At 33.9% G+C, this 14,956-nt stretch overlaps 2 long non-coding RNA genes across 2 annotated transcripts in view; one reads left to right on the top strand and one right to left on the bottom strand.

The window, feature by feature from the left end:
- The window catches only part of LOC138126104 (uncharacterized), a 103,072-nt gene extending 96,884 nt beyond the window's left edge, over positions 1–6,188 (top strand). Inside the window, exon 2 of the long non-coding RNA XR_011157628.1 lies at positions 5,621–6,188. This is a non-coding gene — a long non-coding RNA (uncharacterized lncRNA). The remainder of the gene's footprint in view (positions 1–5,620) is intronic.
- Positions 6,189–10,483: 4,295 nt separating this feature from the next.
- Positions 10,484–13,703, bottom strand: LOC138126106 (uncharacterized). Its single transcript, XR_011157631.1, has 3 exons — positions 11,224–13,703; positions 11,089–11,171; positions 10,484–11,032 (listed from the first exon to the last, which is right to left on the bottom strand). It is a non-coding gene; the product is annotated as an uncharacterized lncRNA (long non-coding RNA).
- Positions 13,704–14,956: the final 1,253 nt, after the last annotated feature.

The following is a 14,956-nucleotide window of genomic DNA, read 5'->3' on the forward strand; positions in this document are numbered from 1 at the left end:
GTAACGCTGAGAACGCTTTGTTTACCCACCAAACAAACAGCTGACGACGAATATTGGTGGTGGGGATATTTACGACTGTTTTAAAATGGAGCATTTTAGAGTGCGTCAAAGAATGACCTTGACGACCAACATTTATTGCTCGCGACTGTACACTTCTATTAAAAAAAAAGCGTACACGTATTGAAGGCTGCTGTAAATGGGGATAAAATTAATTAATCGTTTCCAAGAAAACGTATTACTGACATTTTGTATGTACAGTCGATGGACAAATAAAACTGGGACAAAAATGACAATCACATAAGTCAAAATTTACAAATTTGCATCGTTTAATTACGGCTTTATCACAAATAGGTTAACTTAGGTATGACATATTATATAGACACTGACAAATACATTGACAATTCAATGGTCTGATTTACATAGATTAAATTTTAAGTGTCCCAGTTTTATTTGTCCACCGACCGTATGTCAAATGTGTGAACACTGTTTTTTATAAATTTTTAAATTGTTGTTAGATTGTTGAGAGTTGCCTTTTTCCATAAAATTGTGAATAAAAGTTTGAATTGTGTTTGTAGTAGGTACAGTCGTTGACCAAAATAAAATAGGACAAAGTGTTACCTTAGACAGTTTCACAATTCAAAAATTTGTGTAGTGTAACTGAGGCGTATGTGTCTCAGATTACAACTTGATTTGACTTGACGATTGATTTACAAAAAGTTAGGTTGTGTTTTTTCACTTGTCATCTCGTCACTGTCACTTTGTTCAATTGAATGATTCTGAGTTTTTGAAATATTGTCGAATGACACTTATCAGAATTGTTTTTTTATTTTTGACACTTTTGTTTCCTAAGAGATGGATTTCGCAAAAATATCGAATTACACAATCGAAATTTACTTTGTCCTATTTTATTTTGATCAACGACTGTACATAATTGGTAATACTTGCCTAAAAAACATTTATAAACATTAAAAACATTTATACACATTAAAATCTCTGAAGAATACATCGATCAAATCCAGCTATCATCACGGGTTTTGTTACAGGTTTCTAAGTAACAACAATTAAAAGATAAGTTTACGATATGGCAATCTAGCCAAAATTGGGCTCACTACTTGTACGCTTTTTTTTTTGAATAGAAGTGTACATAATCACTAATCACATTCAGTATTCAATTTATCTATTTTCAATTGGTTTCCGTTTTCTATTTTCCCCATGACTGATTTTTTTGTAATAGGTGTGATGGAAAATTTAAAATTGATGGCACAGAATCTTTTTTTAACTTTGAATTTCCTTTTATTTTATACTCAAAATCATTTTTTCTAGAAAAACTGATTTTTCATTCGTCTAAATTGTCTGGAAAATAGCATTTCCCTGCCTCGGCAAGAAAATCGAAACAGGAATTTTTAATGAAAGATTTTAGGTTGGTAGCATAAAATGTCAATGTCATGTGGAATTTTTGTACTTACAATTTTTTAAGTGTAACATATTGATGTCGGGCAAATTTGTATTGTTTATCGCAAGCCGTAGGTACTGTGATGAACGCGGTATTTATACATTTTATTTTATTACCATCGCGGTAATTATTCACCTTAAATTCAACAAATTCAAATTTGTCTTAACGACCTCCAAATTGTTTCTGTGCAATTTATGCATTCCATTTATTTCCATTTTTAAATACACACATGTCTCGTAAATGTCAGAATGTTGAGAAAAACAGAGCCGTTCCCACGAAGGGTTTCCTGGAATTTAAGACCGTTTCAAATCGCAAAATTAACTTCCTTAGTTTCTTGCAAAAGGCCATCTGGTATTTCTCTAAGTTGTCAGGGTGGCGAGACGCGCACCACACTCGACCAGTCGACCAAGCAAGGCATTCATTTGCATACGAAAAGATAAATAATTTAATTGTTGTTTAAAATTGGATGAAAATAGAGATATAACGATATAGCTATTAAGACAACAAGGGTTTTATAGACGATTTAAAAATCGAGATCGTAGTTTAAATCAGAGCGACCGCAGGGAGCGAGGATTTAATAGATCGAGATTTTTAAACTATAAAACACGCGTTGTCTTCAAGATTTTTTCTAACACTAACATCTTATCAGAAATTTTAATAAATTCAGAAATTATTCGAAGCGCGTCACAATACACAAAATGCGGAGGTTGCCGTGGGTACTATGGTAATAATATCAACAAATTTGGAAAAAAACAATTTTCATCGTTGAAATGTGCCAAAACGTTCCAGAAGAAATTAAAAAAAGGGGCAATTTGTTACAAATGAAGTCTAAAAGTGCATACGAAAAGGTGTATGTTTCGTTTCAAGGCCGGAACAATAAAAAAAAGCATCACGGAGGTAACGGAAGATGTCATTTTGGCTTTTCTTGATATGGGGTAATCGTGTAGAACTTCATTAAAAGTTAATTCACACTACGGCAAGAATCATTTGAAGAAAATGTAAAGATTGCTATTTTCGATGGCCGGGCACTTGCATTGGATGAAACAGCAGAAGTTAAAGAAGATGTTAGGAACAAGAGCACGAAGCTAATATGGCAATTCCAATTCAATAATTGTACTTTTCACTTTTGTGATAATTACTGTAAAAATGATGAATAAAATGTTACTTGAATGATGTGTGTGAGCGTATTTTATGACTCTATAAGATACGTTGCTATTGACGACGTGTCTTATAGAGACAAGCGTATTTTATGGGAAACATAAGGTGTGAGCTCAAATGCACCATGGAAACAGTATAAGATATTAGTGTTAGAAAATAGTTATTTAAACATTAAGGGAGGTAACTAATATTTACCTGTCGAGGACAAGTTTGCCCCCGAGCGATAGCGAGGGGTAGCAATAGAATCCGAGACTGGTTAAATTAGTTACCTCCCGAATTGTTTATAATATTTTTTCCACTCTCAAAGTTATTTTGAACTGCATATTTTCTTTTTGATGAATTTATTTTAAATATTTGAATAAAATATTAGTATATCTGTTGCCGGTTGCTACGACTTTCATCACACAAAACGTCAATATTAAAAGCGTCGTGTCAAAAGTTTGTAAAATGAATTTGAACAAAATTAAAAGAGAAATGGAAGTTGCTGAGGCTGCAAACGCTTCATGTTCCTTCCCCCTGCCACAGAAATCGAATAAACGTTACCATAAGGCATATTAGTGTTTTGTTTGGTTTAATTTTTGTCACTTATTTCCCCGAGGGAGGTAAGTGGTTACTTACATCCCGTCGTTAATAGTAACCAACGGTAGGTCAAAAAAGTTGTACCTACATCCACCAAATCAATGTCATAACAACGTACTTACCATGTAGAGAGTGGAAAAAATAAATTAATACATCCGTTTAGAAAGGAGTCGCCGTGTATTTTGGGTGACAAAAACAAAATTTAACTAGAATTAACAATGTTGATAATAATTCAATTCGTCTGAGTTTGGTCGTAAATGATGTTTCATTTAAATTTCACATAAGATGTTTATATTCAATAGGAAGCTTTGTTCGGGGTTGCTAAATCCATATAGTAAAATTTGTTAATTAGTTTAAATCCTTGTAAATCGGTCGAATCGTTTAAAATATTCACAAATGAATTGGTCCACTAGAATTTGGTGTCTGCAATTTAGATTTTAAACCCAGCGTCGCCAGCCAAGAGTGGTCCGATTAGTTAAGGGGACGACGAAAGACGCGTTACAGATCGAGACTTTTAAATAAGATATCAGATTACACTTGCACGTGTGGTCAGTCGTGGGAAAATTTAGCGAAATTGATAAATTCTTGTTTAAACAAAGTCAAGTTACAAACCCGCTATTTTAGAAAGAAGCGCTGTATTTTTCTGAACATTTTGATATCCAATTTAACCCTAATTTAAGCTGGAGTAATCGTAATTCTGAATTACAAACCAATTTTCTTTATTTAATCATTGTAAGCAAATCTTGCACCGTACGATTACTGCCCATTTACTAACATAGTTTTATAAGGGAAGTAGGTAGAAATTTCTGTAGGAAAAACGTAGAAAATAGTGAAAATGTAAAAATAGTACCGCTGTACATGACCAACTTCATTAAACTATGTTATGGCCATTCCAATTCCATTAAAATGCGCTTCGTATAAAGTATGTTATGGATAGTCATGACCAACTTCATTAAACTATGTTATGGCCATCCCAAATGTCGATAAAAAGAAAACCAAATGACAAGTCGATGATGGACGTAGACAACACAGTAAACCTATAGAACGCAAACTCCCATAGTTTTTTGTGTCCCGACGCCATCTACTGGCTTGTGGTAGGTGCACAATAAGACACAGCCGGCTGGATATCCTGGCTTTTTTATTTATTTAAATTTTCAAAATAATTTATTTATTAAATTAAAAGACTACATTTATTTTGAAGTTTTTATTTTCAATTTTTTTCGATACACTTCCATTGCATTTTTATAAATTTTGATTTGGTGTTTCTTTTCCTCCATTGCGACAAACAGAGATTTATGGCTTCCTCACCTTCAAAATTTTGCTCTTTATTTTGACATCGAATTTTGCATGTAACGTTTTCGGTACATTGCAGCCCGTAGTTGCAGCCCGAATTTTGGATTAACATTCTGACTTTTTATAATTTTGATTATGCTCAGCTTTTCTTATTTTCTTTTTGAAACTTTCACAAGAATTTATATCTTCATTACTACATAAAACAGGATTTACACAATTTACTTATAGCGTCTTCAGCAGAAATATCGTAGATTAGTAGATCGGATGAAAATTCTATAAAAAATAGTTTTCAGTTAAAATATAATTATCAATATTTTTTTACTATTACTGGAAGTAAGTCTGGACTGGAAAAGCAAGGAAGTTGTATTGAGTCGAGGGTACGGCCACATTCAGCAATCTATTGTCCGTGCCGAAGTATTTGCTGGTAAAATAAAGTCCACACACAATGTAGCTGTTATACCTACACTTTAATAGGCTACAAAGTTGATAACTGCTTGTTACCCGTGTTTTTAATCCATTCCATAAAATGCCCAGGATATTTAATTGGATTTGAAAATCTATGGCGAGTTCCACATGGTTTAAATACCTTTGCATTCTGCAAATTCTCGTAACAGTGGATTTATTATTTGACTTAATATGTCAAAATATATATATATTTTTTTAATTTTGGCATAAGTTTCCGCGATTTTTATTTTTATCATGGCCTACTAAATCTGAACTGCGCTGCGCTTATTACGGCCGTAACAAAGCTCGGATTTTCAATGGAGCAATTGATTCCGCTAACCTCAAAAAATTCACCATAGACAACACAGTAAACCTATAGAACGCAAACTCCTATGCATTTTATCGGTTTTTTTGGAAACGCACCCACCACAAGCCGCCAGGGGACGCTGCCGTTTTATAAAAATAAAAATCGCGGAAACTTATGCCAAAATTAAAACTATATATATATTTTGACATTTAAGTCATAAACAATAAGTCTACTGTTACGAGAATTTGCAGAGTGCAAAGGTATTTAAACCATGTGGAACTCGCCATAGATTTTCAAATTCAATTAAATATCCTGGGCATTTTATGGAATGGATTAAAAACACGGGTAACAAGCAGTCATCAACTTTGTAGCCTATGAAAGTGTAGGTATAACAGCTACACTGTGTGTGGACTTCATTTTACCAGCAAATAATACTTCGGCACGAACAAAATAGATTGCTGAATGTGGCCGTACCCTCGACTCAATTCAACTTCCCTCCTTTTCCAGTCCAGACTTACTTCCAGTAATAGTAAAAAAATATTGATAATTATATTTTAACTGAAAACTATTTTTTATAGAATTTTCATCCGATCTACCAATCTACGATATTTTACTGAAGATGCTATAAGTAAATTGTGTAAATCCTGTTTTATGTAGTAATGAAGATATAAATTCTTGTGAAAGTTTCAAAAAGAAAATAAGAAACGCTGAGCATAATCAAAATTATAAAAAGCCAGAATGTTAATCCAAAATTCGGGCTGCAAGTACGGGCTGCAATGTACCGAAAACGTTACATGCAAAATTCGATGTCAAAATAAAGAGCAAAATTTTGAAGGTGAGGAAGCCATAAATCTCTGTTTGTCGCAATTGAGGAAAAGAAACACCAAATCAAAATTTATAAGAATGCAATGGAAATGTATCGAAAAAAATTGAAAATAAAAACTTCAAAATAAATGTAGTCTTTTAATTTCATAAATAAATTATTTTGAAAATTAAAATAAATAAAAAAGCCAGGATATCCAGCTGGCTGTGTCTTATTTTTTGCACCTACCACAAGCCAGCAGATGGCGTCGGGACACAAAAAACTATGGGAGTTTGCGTTCTATAGGTTTACTGTGTTGTCTATGAAATTCACCCAAGGTTGGTAGAACTGACTAATTTGTATAATAGGTTGCCTCGTTGAAAATTGCGGGGCGGGGGGGAAAGTAACTCGTGACGTAAAATCAACCCAGAAATTTTGGGTGTTCGAATAGAACCTAAGGTTTATAAGCTCCGTGGAGTTTATTGGGTGGCTTTTTGGGATTTATTCTAGCGAAGGAACACCTAATGCATGATCGACAGACTCTGTAGTAAAAGTTTAGTACACTGTGACGTCACGAGTAACTTTTGCGGGGGGAAAAAATTCAGACTATTGCTTTAAATGGAAACGAGGCAACCTATTATACAAATTAGTCAGTTGTACCAACCTTGAATTCACCCTTAACCAACTCCATCTGTTAGCGAAATAGAAAAGAAAAATGTAATTTGAATTGAAATTATCCAATCACAATCACGTAACGTGTTTATTTTGTTAGGTTAACACTTTCTATTTTGTCATTTTGACGCGAAATAAATTTTCACGAATACGTTTCATGAACGTAAGAATACCTAATAATTACAATAATCAAATTATGAAACATAATATTTATATATAAAATGGAATTGCAAAATCTGAAAATGGATAGAGCACAGTAGAAAAATTAAAAGTAAAACTATCTATCTGCAGGGAGACAATACCTTTCTCGTAAGTTTATAATTTTAGAACCTTCCTACTTGTGAGTTTATTCTGAATGGATTTCGTTTTTATGTAATCTGTTTTTTTTTTTTATAAACAAATGTTCAAAATTGGTTTAATTACTAATTGGATAATAACTTTACAAATTTTATCTTTGTGTTTATCACAGGTAAATATGGAATTCTGTATTAAATGTGGATGCAAAGTAGTAACCAGTGGTTGACAAGGATTTTTTGGAATTAAATATGATAAAACTTGTGTGGCAATATTAGCCAAGTCTTTTAAAAGCCCCACAAATTTACAGACCCCACGGTCTTGAAGCCAAACTAATCATAACAAGGGTCCTGGAGTTGCTGTAGATAATAAAGAAGAAACATGTATTACAGTGAAATGTTTCATTTAGTTTTTTTTAAATAATTTTATCAATTTTGGATTTGGTTTGGAGGTTGCTGGGAATTTGAAAATAACTGTTGTTATTTTCTCCACATGCAACGCACTATTTTCCCATGTTAGTACTTCAACCTTGATGAAATTCAAGGAAATTTAAATTATTGTGGCAATTTAGTTGATTTGTAGTTTAATATCTTTAAAGAGATGGCGTTAGTTAAGGGTAGATTTCATAGACAACACAGTAAACCTATAGAACGCAAACTCCTATGCATTTTATCGTTTTTTTTTGGAAACGCACCCACCACAAGCCGTCAGGGGACGCTGCTGTTTTATAAAAATCAAAGCCAGTAGATACATATAAAGTACCGACACGGGTGACATTTAGTGACACTGACAGCACCAGTAGCGATGGGTCCGTCAACAGATGTCGCTATTTAAGCTATTTTTCAAGGTTGGTACAACTGACTAATTTGTATAATAGGTTGCCTCGTTTCCATTTAAAGCAATAGTCTGAATTTTTTCCCCCCGCAAAAGTTACTCGTGACGTCACAGTGTACTAAACTTTTACTACAGAGTCTGTCGATCATGCATTAGGTGTTCCTTCGCTAGAATAAATCCCAAAAAGCCACCCAATAAACTCCACGGAGCTTATAAACCTTAGGTTCTATTCGAACACCCAAAATTTCTGGGTTGATTTTACGTCACGAGTTACTTTCCCCCCCGCCCCGCAATTTTCAACGAGGCAACCTATTATACAAATTAGTCAGTTCTACCAACCTTGCTATTTTTATATTTTTAAAATTTGCCTCTGACTTTCACGGAGTATTTTAATGTCTTTTTGTTGCAAAATGGAACCATGATTGAAAAAGATAGATTCACATATTAAAAAAATACATATGTTGGAATCGCATTCCATCTCAGCACCTTTTTGTCAGATCTCCCTTCAAACTGATCAGGTGTAAAATGTTTCTAAAAATAGGCGAAATGTATTAAACTATGTATGTACGAAATTTAAAGATATGAATGCTCTTGTATGAAAATACTAACTTCGCAAAGTCGAACATTTTCGGATAATTTTCTTCGTCCAATATTTAGAATCCAAGCCTTATATCGGCTTTTATTCGATATAGGCAAACGGTAAAAGCTTACTCCAGAAAAGCTTCGGCAATTAAGGACACAACAAGACGGCATTATTGCTGAATAATTTTCAAATGGACTTTTTAAATTCGCGATCGTAGCGCCTCGAGCGGAATTCTAATCGTTAGTGGTGCTGTCATCCGAAGCTGTCACCCGTGTCGGTACTTTATATGTATCTACTGGCTTTGATAAAAATAAAAATCGCGGAAACTTATGCCAAAATTAAAAAAATATATATATTTTGACATATTAAGTCAAATAATAAATCCACTGTTACGAGAATTTGCAGAATGCAAATGTATTTAAACCATGTGGAACTCGCCATAGATTTTCAAATCCAATTAAATATCCTGGGCATTTTATGGAATGGATTAAAAACACGGGTAACAAGCAGTTATCAACTTTGTAGCCTATTAAAGTGTAGGTATAACAGCTACACTGTGTGTGGACTTTATTTTACCAGCAAATACTTCGGCACGAACAATAGATTGCTGAATGTGGCCGTACCCTCGACTCAATACAACTTCCTTGCTTTTCCAGTCCAGACTTACTTCCAGTAATAGTAAAAAAATATTGATAATTTTATTTTAACTGAAAACTATTTTTTATAGAATTTTCATCCGATCTACTGATCTACGATATTTCTGCTGAAGACGCTATAAGTAAATTGTGTAAATCCTGTTTTATGTAGTAATGAAGATATAAATTCTTGTGAAAGTTTCAAAAAGAAAATAAGAAACGCTGAGCAGAATCAAAATTATAAAAAGTCAGAATGTTAATCCAAAATTCGGGCTCCAACTACGGGCTGCAATGTACCGAAAACGTTACATGCAAAATTCGATGTCAAAATAAAGAGCAAAATTTTGAAGGTGAGGAAGCCATAAATCTCTGTTTGTCGCAATGGAGGAAAAGAAACACTAAATCAAAATTTATAAAAATGCAATGGAAGTGTATCGAAAAAAATTGAAAATAAAAACTTCAAAATAAATGTAATCTTTTAATTTAATAAATAAATTATTTTGAAAATTTAAATAAATAAAAAAGCCAGGATATCCAGCTGGCTGTGTCTTATTGTGCACCTACCACAAGCCAGTAGATGGCGTCGGGACACAAAAAACTATAAGGTACTATATCTAGAAGGTAGCGCCATTCCGCTCCACAATTTTTCGCCTCGAAATTAAAAGAGAGGACATTATCAATAAATCCCGTGAGTGTGACAAAGCTAGAAGTATACACAATTTTAAGGGTTGTTTGTATCGTGTGAAACAGATTAACTTACATAGAAAGAGATGAAGAGTATTTTTTAGGGAGCTTGAATTTTTCACAGTTGTTCAACTGTCATTGTCATTAGTATCAAATGTTAGTATTAGTAATAACCTCACACTTTATTCTTTTATAATATTATTATGCAAACTGGAAATTGTTAATACTATAAGTTTCCTGCAAATGGATTATTCTCTGCAGGAAAAACAGACTGGAAAATCTTATATTATAATTGTTATAATTGATAATTTTTGTTTGACTTAGTGTTAATGTGTTGGGCAACTACTAAAATTTTTGTCGTTCAGGAGAAAGTACACAGGTAAGTATTGAAATTCATTGTCAATAATAAAGGTTAGGTTGTAAAGGATTAATAAATATTTGTTACAGCTCTTCGCATGCCAATGCTTTTGCTGTCACACTTGATGGGATCATTGTCTTTGTGATCATTTTTGTTGACAGATCTCAGAAGGAAATAAATTTTGGATTTGAAAAATAAATTAACAATAGCTTCTTTTAAGTGGTGACACTTGGGCAAGCTATCAGATGTTGTTCTCAAAAAGCTTCTGGATATAAATTTCAGTTTGGTTTCTCCATTTATTAAGCAACTTTGATACTTCTGGAAATAGACTTCTGCACTTTCAACTAATTTGAACACATTTCTACAAAAACAGAGAGGAAAAAATAAATTATTAGGTAAGGTTAATTTAAAGTACCTTGAAGGGTAGATTAATTTATCTGAAAATGCTTTCAGTTCAGTCAACTGCTTATACTGAGTTATCGAGGGATCCTTTGGACTGGTTTGGATTGCCTCTAAACATACCTTGCAAGTCAGATGACTATTCTTGATAATTTGATGTATTGTTCTGCCAGTTAAATAATACAAACTTTGTATTTCATCAATGTTTAAATCTTCAACAAAATCTTCATTGAGTGAAGAAGTGTCGATTTCAATTTCGTCAATGAGTGTTGTGTTTAAAAAATTCGCAAAATACTCTGAGTCATCTATTTCATAATTTCCACGATTGTTAGGTTTAAAAAATTGTGCCACTGAAATTATTCTAATGGCCATTTTAAAAAATTTTGGACTCGGGACAGGATTTATATATCTGATGTTGGAAAATAAGTTTTCTAGAGCATCTTGGGTAAAACGGCCTAAACAAACATAATGCAACCTCAATTTTTTTTTCACGCTGAAACGAGTACTAACATCAAAATCAAATTCACAAAAGTGTACCTAAAATATATGTTTGTTTAATAGGGTAAATTAATTAGTGAAAGGAAGTATTTTACAGAACAAACTCGCAGATTTCTATTAGGAGATGATCTGCCTAACACGTCAAGCCATTTCTGTTGCAGCAATAATTTTTTGGTACCTAAGGACAATAAAAATTAATAAATATTGAAATATACCTATAAAACACTTACCTATAGGGCAGTGGCGGTTTTTCAATAAGGGCTGCAGAGCTGCAGCACCGGCTCTTAATTTGAAAAAATAATTTATGTTATTATTGTATTTTTTAATTCAAGATTTGCCAAAAGGAAATAATATCTGCATTTTTCCGAGCATTTTTCATTCACTCGTTAGACTCGGCTGCAATCTATCAACATTCACTATTTTGTATTATATCGGCAATCCACAATACATTCGTTACTCCGTCTCCTGCCTCGTGACGTCAACTAGTCGTTGCAGCCGACCTACAAACGTCAAAATCGTCATTTCAATGCATTTCAGAGCCTGAATATCATACTTGGCCTTGAGTTGACCAATGAACGCCAAGTATTATATGCATGTTTTGCATGGGCTCGGAGCTGCAAGTCGTGTAGCCAGATAGTGTGACGCGAATTAGTACATGAACAAGTCAACGGCTCGTTTATTTAGGATTGATTTTGCGTCACGTGCCCGCCGCTTCCTAATTTTCAGTGGATTGTTGTTTAACATAAAATAATAAAAATCGATATTTCATCTAAATATCAAAACTTTTCCCGTCTAAGTATTGACGAAAAACTGGAAATAAAACGAAATGGAGGTCCTAAACCTGAGTTAATTATCGAATGCTCCTCAAAAAGTCGCGGAAAAACTTACGTTCGAAAGTTTAACATGAACATCTACAGCAAATACAAATGGATTTGTGGCTGTGAAATTAAAAATCGCGTATTTTGCTTTACTTGCATACTTTATGGAGGTGATTTACATTGGACAAATAGTGGTATTAATGACTTAGTGCATTTAAGTGAGAAAGCCAAAGCTAAGTTCCGCCCACAGGTCCTTCTCGCCTGATTTTCATCCTACGCGACTAACGTCTTTTAAATGTTACGCCACTGGCTCTTGCGTTTCTGTATCCAGCTATGACGACTAGACAAGAAGCTCCATTCGGTATACGCTGGAATTTGCCAACTAAAAATGTCCCGACTGTACCTACCTATTTTAATACCTATACAGGGTGTTAGTAAATGGTTGGGAATAAATTTCAGGGTGAAATCCTTACGAAAAATGTGGCTTAAAACCTAAATAAAGTTTTTCGTTAAAATGAGTAGTTTTCTCAAAAAAAGAAAAAAACAAAAATAAACGTATTCTGGCATATCCGTATTTTTTTTTTGAAATACTACGATTTAATAATGGTTTAAAGAAAAAATTTAAACGTGGAAAGTTGAATTTTTTAAAATTCAAAACCAATGCAATTTTAGGCAGACAAATGAACTAATTAGAGAAATTCTCCAACAGTGGACTACATTTTATTTTTTGAGAAAACTACTCATTTTAACGAAAAACTTTATTTAGGTTTTAAGCCACATTTTTCATAAGGAGTTTATCCTGAAATTTATTCCCAACCATTTACTAACACCTTGTATAGTTACTATAGTTTGTATTCGTTTTATTTTATTTATTATTACACTTGGACTTGGGCTCTGCAGCACTGCCAAGTCCTAAAGTCACGAGCCGCCACTGCTATAGGGACACTAAATAAAACTATTCGTCCTTTTTCGGCTCTGTTTTTGCAATTTGCAACACAACACTTAAGCACCATGTTTATAGTTTTGAAAACAATTAATAAAACACCACCTAGGTATATAACTACCTATCTATAAAAACTAAAACTACGAACAAGCAAACAACAAGAAATTAAAAATTATCAATTACAACAGTTAAAAATATAAAAACATCCACAAGACACAACAAACGCTTTGAAAATTCAAATTTTGACAGCTGAATTTACATTAATGACATTTCGCTGCTGCCTCGAAATTAAAAGAGAAGGAGATATATCTCTGCACCGTTGGCGATATCTTTGTGATATAGTACCTTAATGATGGAGATGAAGTGGCGATATCTAGTGAAATTTAGAATAACCACACATTTAAAAAGTTAAATATCAGGTTATGTTATATGCCATTTCATTGTCAAAAACTGTCAGTTTATACGTTTTCGTCGTGGAACTTGATCATTTCGGAGTAAAACGATGCAAGCATTACAGAATTCGAGGTTCTAAGAGGCTAACTTTCCTCTAAATGCGTTTTTACGCACGCAAGTGTGAAGGATCACAGCAAACTAACGCCGAATCGGAATTTCATCGTGGAACTTGAACATTCCGGAGTAAAACGATGCAAAAATTACAGAAATCGAGGTTTTAAGACGCTAACTTTCCTCTAAATAGGTTTTTCACAAGCAAGTATGAAAGATCACAGCAAAACCGCTCCGAATGGGAATTTCGTCGTGGAACTTGATCATTTCGGAGTAAAACGATGCAAGAATTACAGAATTCGAGGTTCTAAGACGCTAACTAATTTTTCATGTTCCTGCCATAGTGTCATAAAAGTATAAACTGACAGTTCTTGACAATGAAATGGCATATAACATAACCTGATATTTAACTTTTTAAATGTGTGGTTATTCTAAATTTCACTAGATATCGCCAATTCATCGCCATCACACGGTTGGTAGAACTGACTAATTTGTATAATAGGTTGCCTCGTTTCCATTTAAAGCAATAGTCTGAATTTTTTCCCCCCGCAAAAGTTACTCGTGACGTCACAGTGTACTAAACTTTTACTACAGAGTCTGTCGATCATGCATTAGGTGTTCCTTCACTAGAATAAATCCCAAAAAGCCACCCAATAAACTCCACGGAGCTTATAAACCTTAGGTTCTATTCGAACACCCAAAATTTCTGGGTTGATTTTACGTCACGAGTTACTTTCCCCCCCGCCCCGCAATTTTCAACGAGGCAACCTATTATACAAATTAGTCAGTTCTACCAACCTTGCGCCATCACATGACCAACTTCATTAAACTATGTTAACGAATTTCTTTTCTAGTACCACAAATTTCCCGAAGAACCTCAAACGATTTAGCTCTAACTCCACTGTCGCTGGGAAATTGAAATAAAGGTTTTTCAGAATTGCCACAAATAATGCATTTAATGAGCATTTTCAGAGTTTTTTGATTGACAAAATTTCAAATTTGACGGCAATTTTACCTTGATGTCTAACAAACAGATGGCACCACTTCATCACTATCCACAAGGCCGTCTGAATCAAAAAGCTACGCTTATAAGCGTAGCTTTTTGATTCAGATGGCCTTGACTATCCATGACATACTTCATACGAAGCCCATTTTAATGGAATTGGAATGGCCATAACATAGTTTAATGAAGTTGGTCATGGGATAGTCATAGACAAAATAAGAACATATAGAACGCAAACTCCCTATACATTTTTTGGGCATAACAAGGTTGGTAGAACTGACTAATTTGTATAATAGGTTGCCTCGTTGAAAATTGCGGGGCGGGGGGGAAAGTAACTCGTGACGTAAAATCAACCCAGAAATTTTGGGTGTTCGAATAGAACCTAAGGTTTATAAGCTCCGTGGAGTTTATTGGGTGGCTTTTTGGGATTTATTCTAGCGAAGGAACACCTAATGCATGATCGACAGACTCTGTAGTAAAAGTTTAGTACACTGTGACGTCACGAGTAACTTTTGCGGGGGGAAAAAATTCAGACTATTGCTTTAAATGGAAACGAGGCAACCTATTATACAAATTAGTCAGTTCTACCAACCTTGCGCTGTACATGGCCTACTAAATCTGAACTGCGCTGCGCTTATTACGGCCGTAACAAACTAGCTGAATGATTGATTCGGCTAACCTCAAAAAATCTACCC

Source organism: Tenebrio molitor, chromosome 3 (assembly GCF_963966145.1).
Source record: "Tenebrio molitor chromosome 3, icTenMoli1.1, whole genome shotgun sequence".
Lineage (NCBI taxonomy): Eukaryota > Metazoa > Arthropoda > Insecta > Coleoptera > Tenebrionidae > Tenebrio > Tenebrio molitor.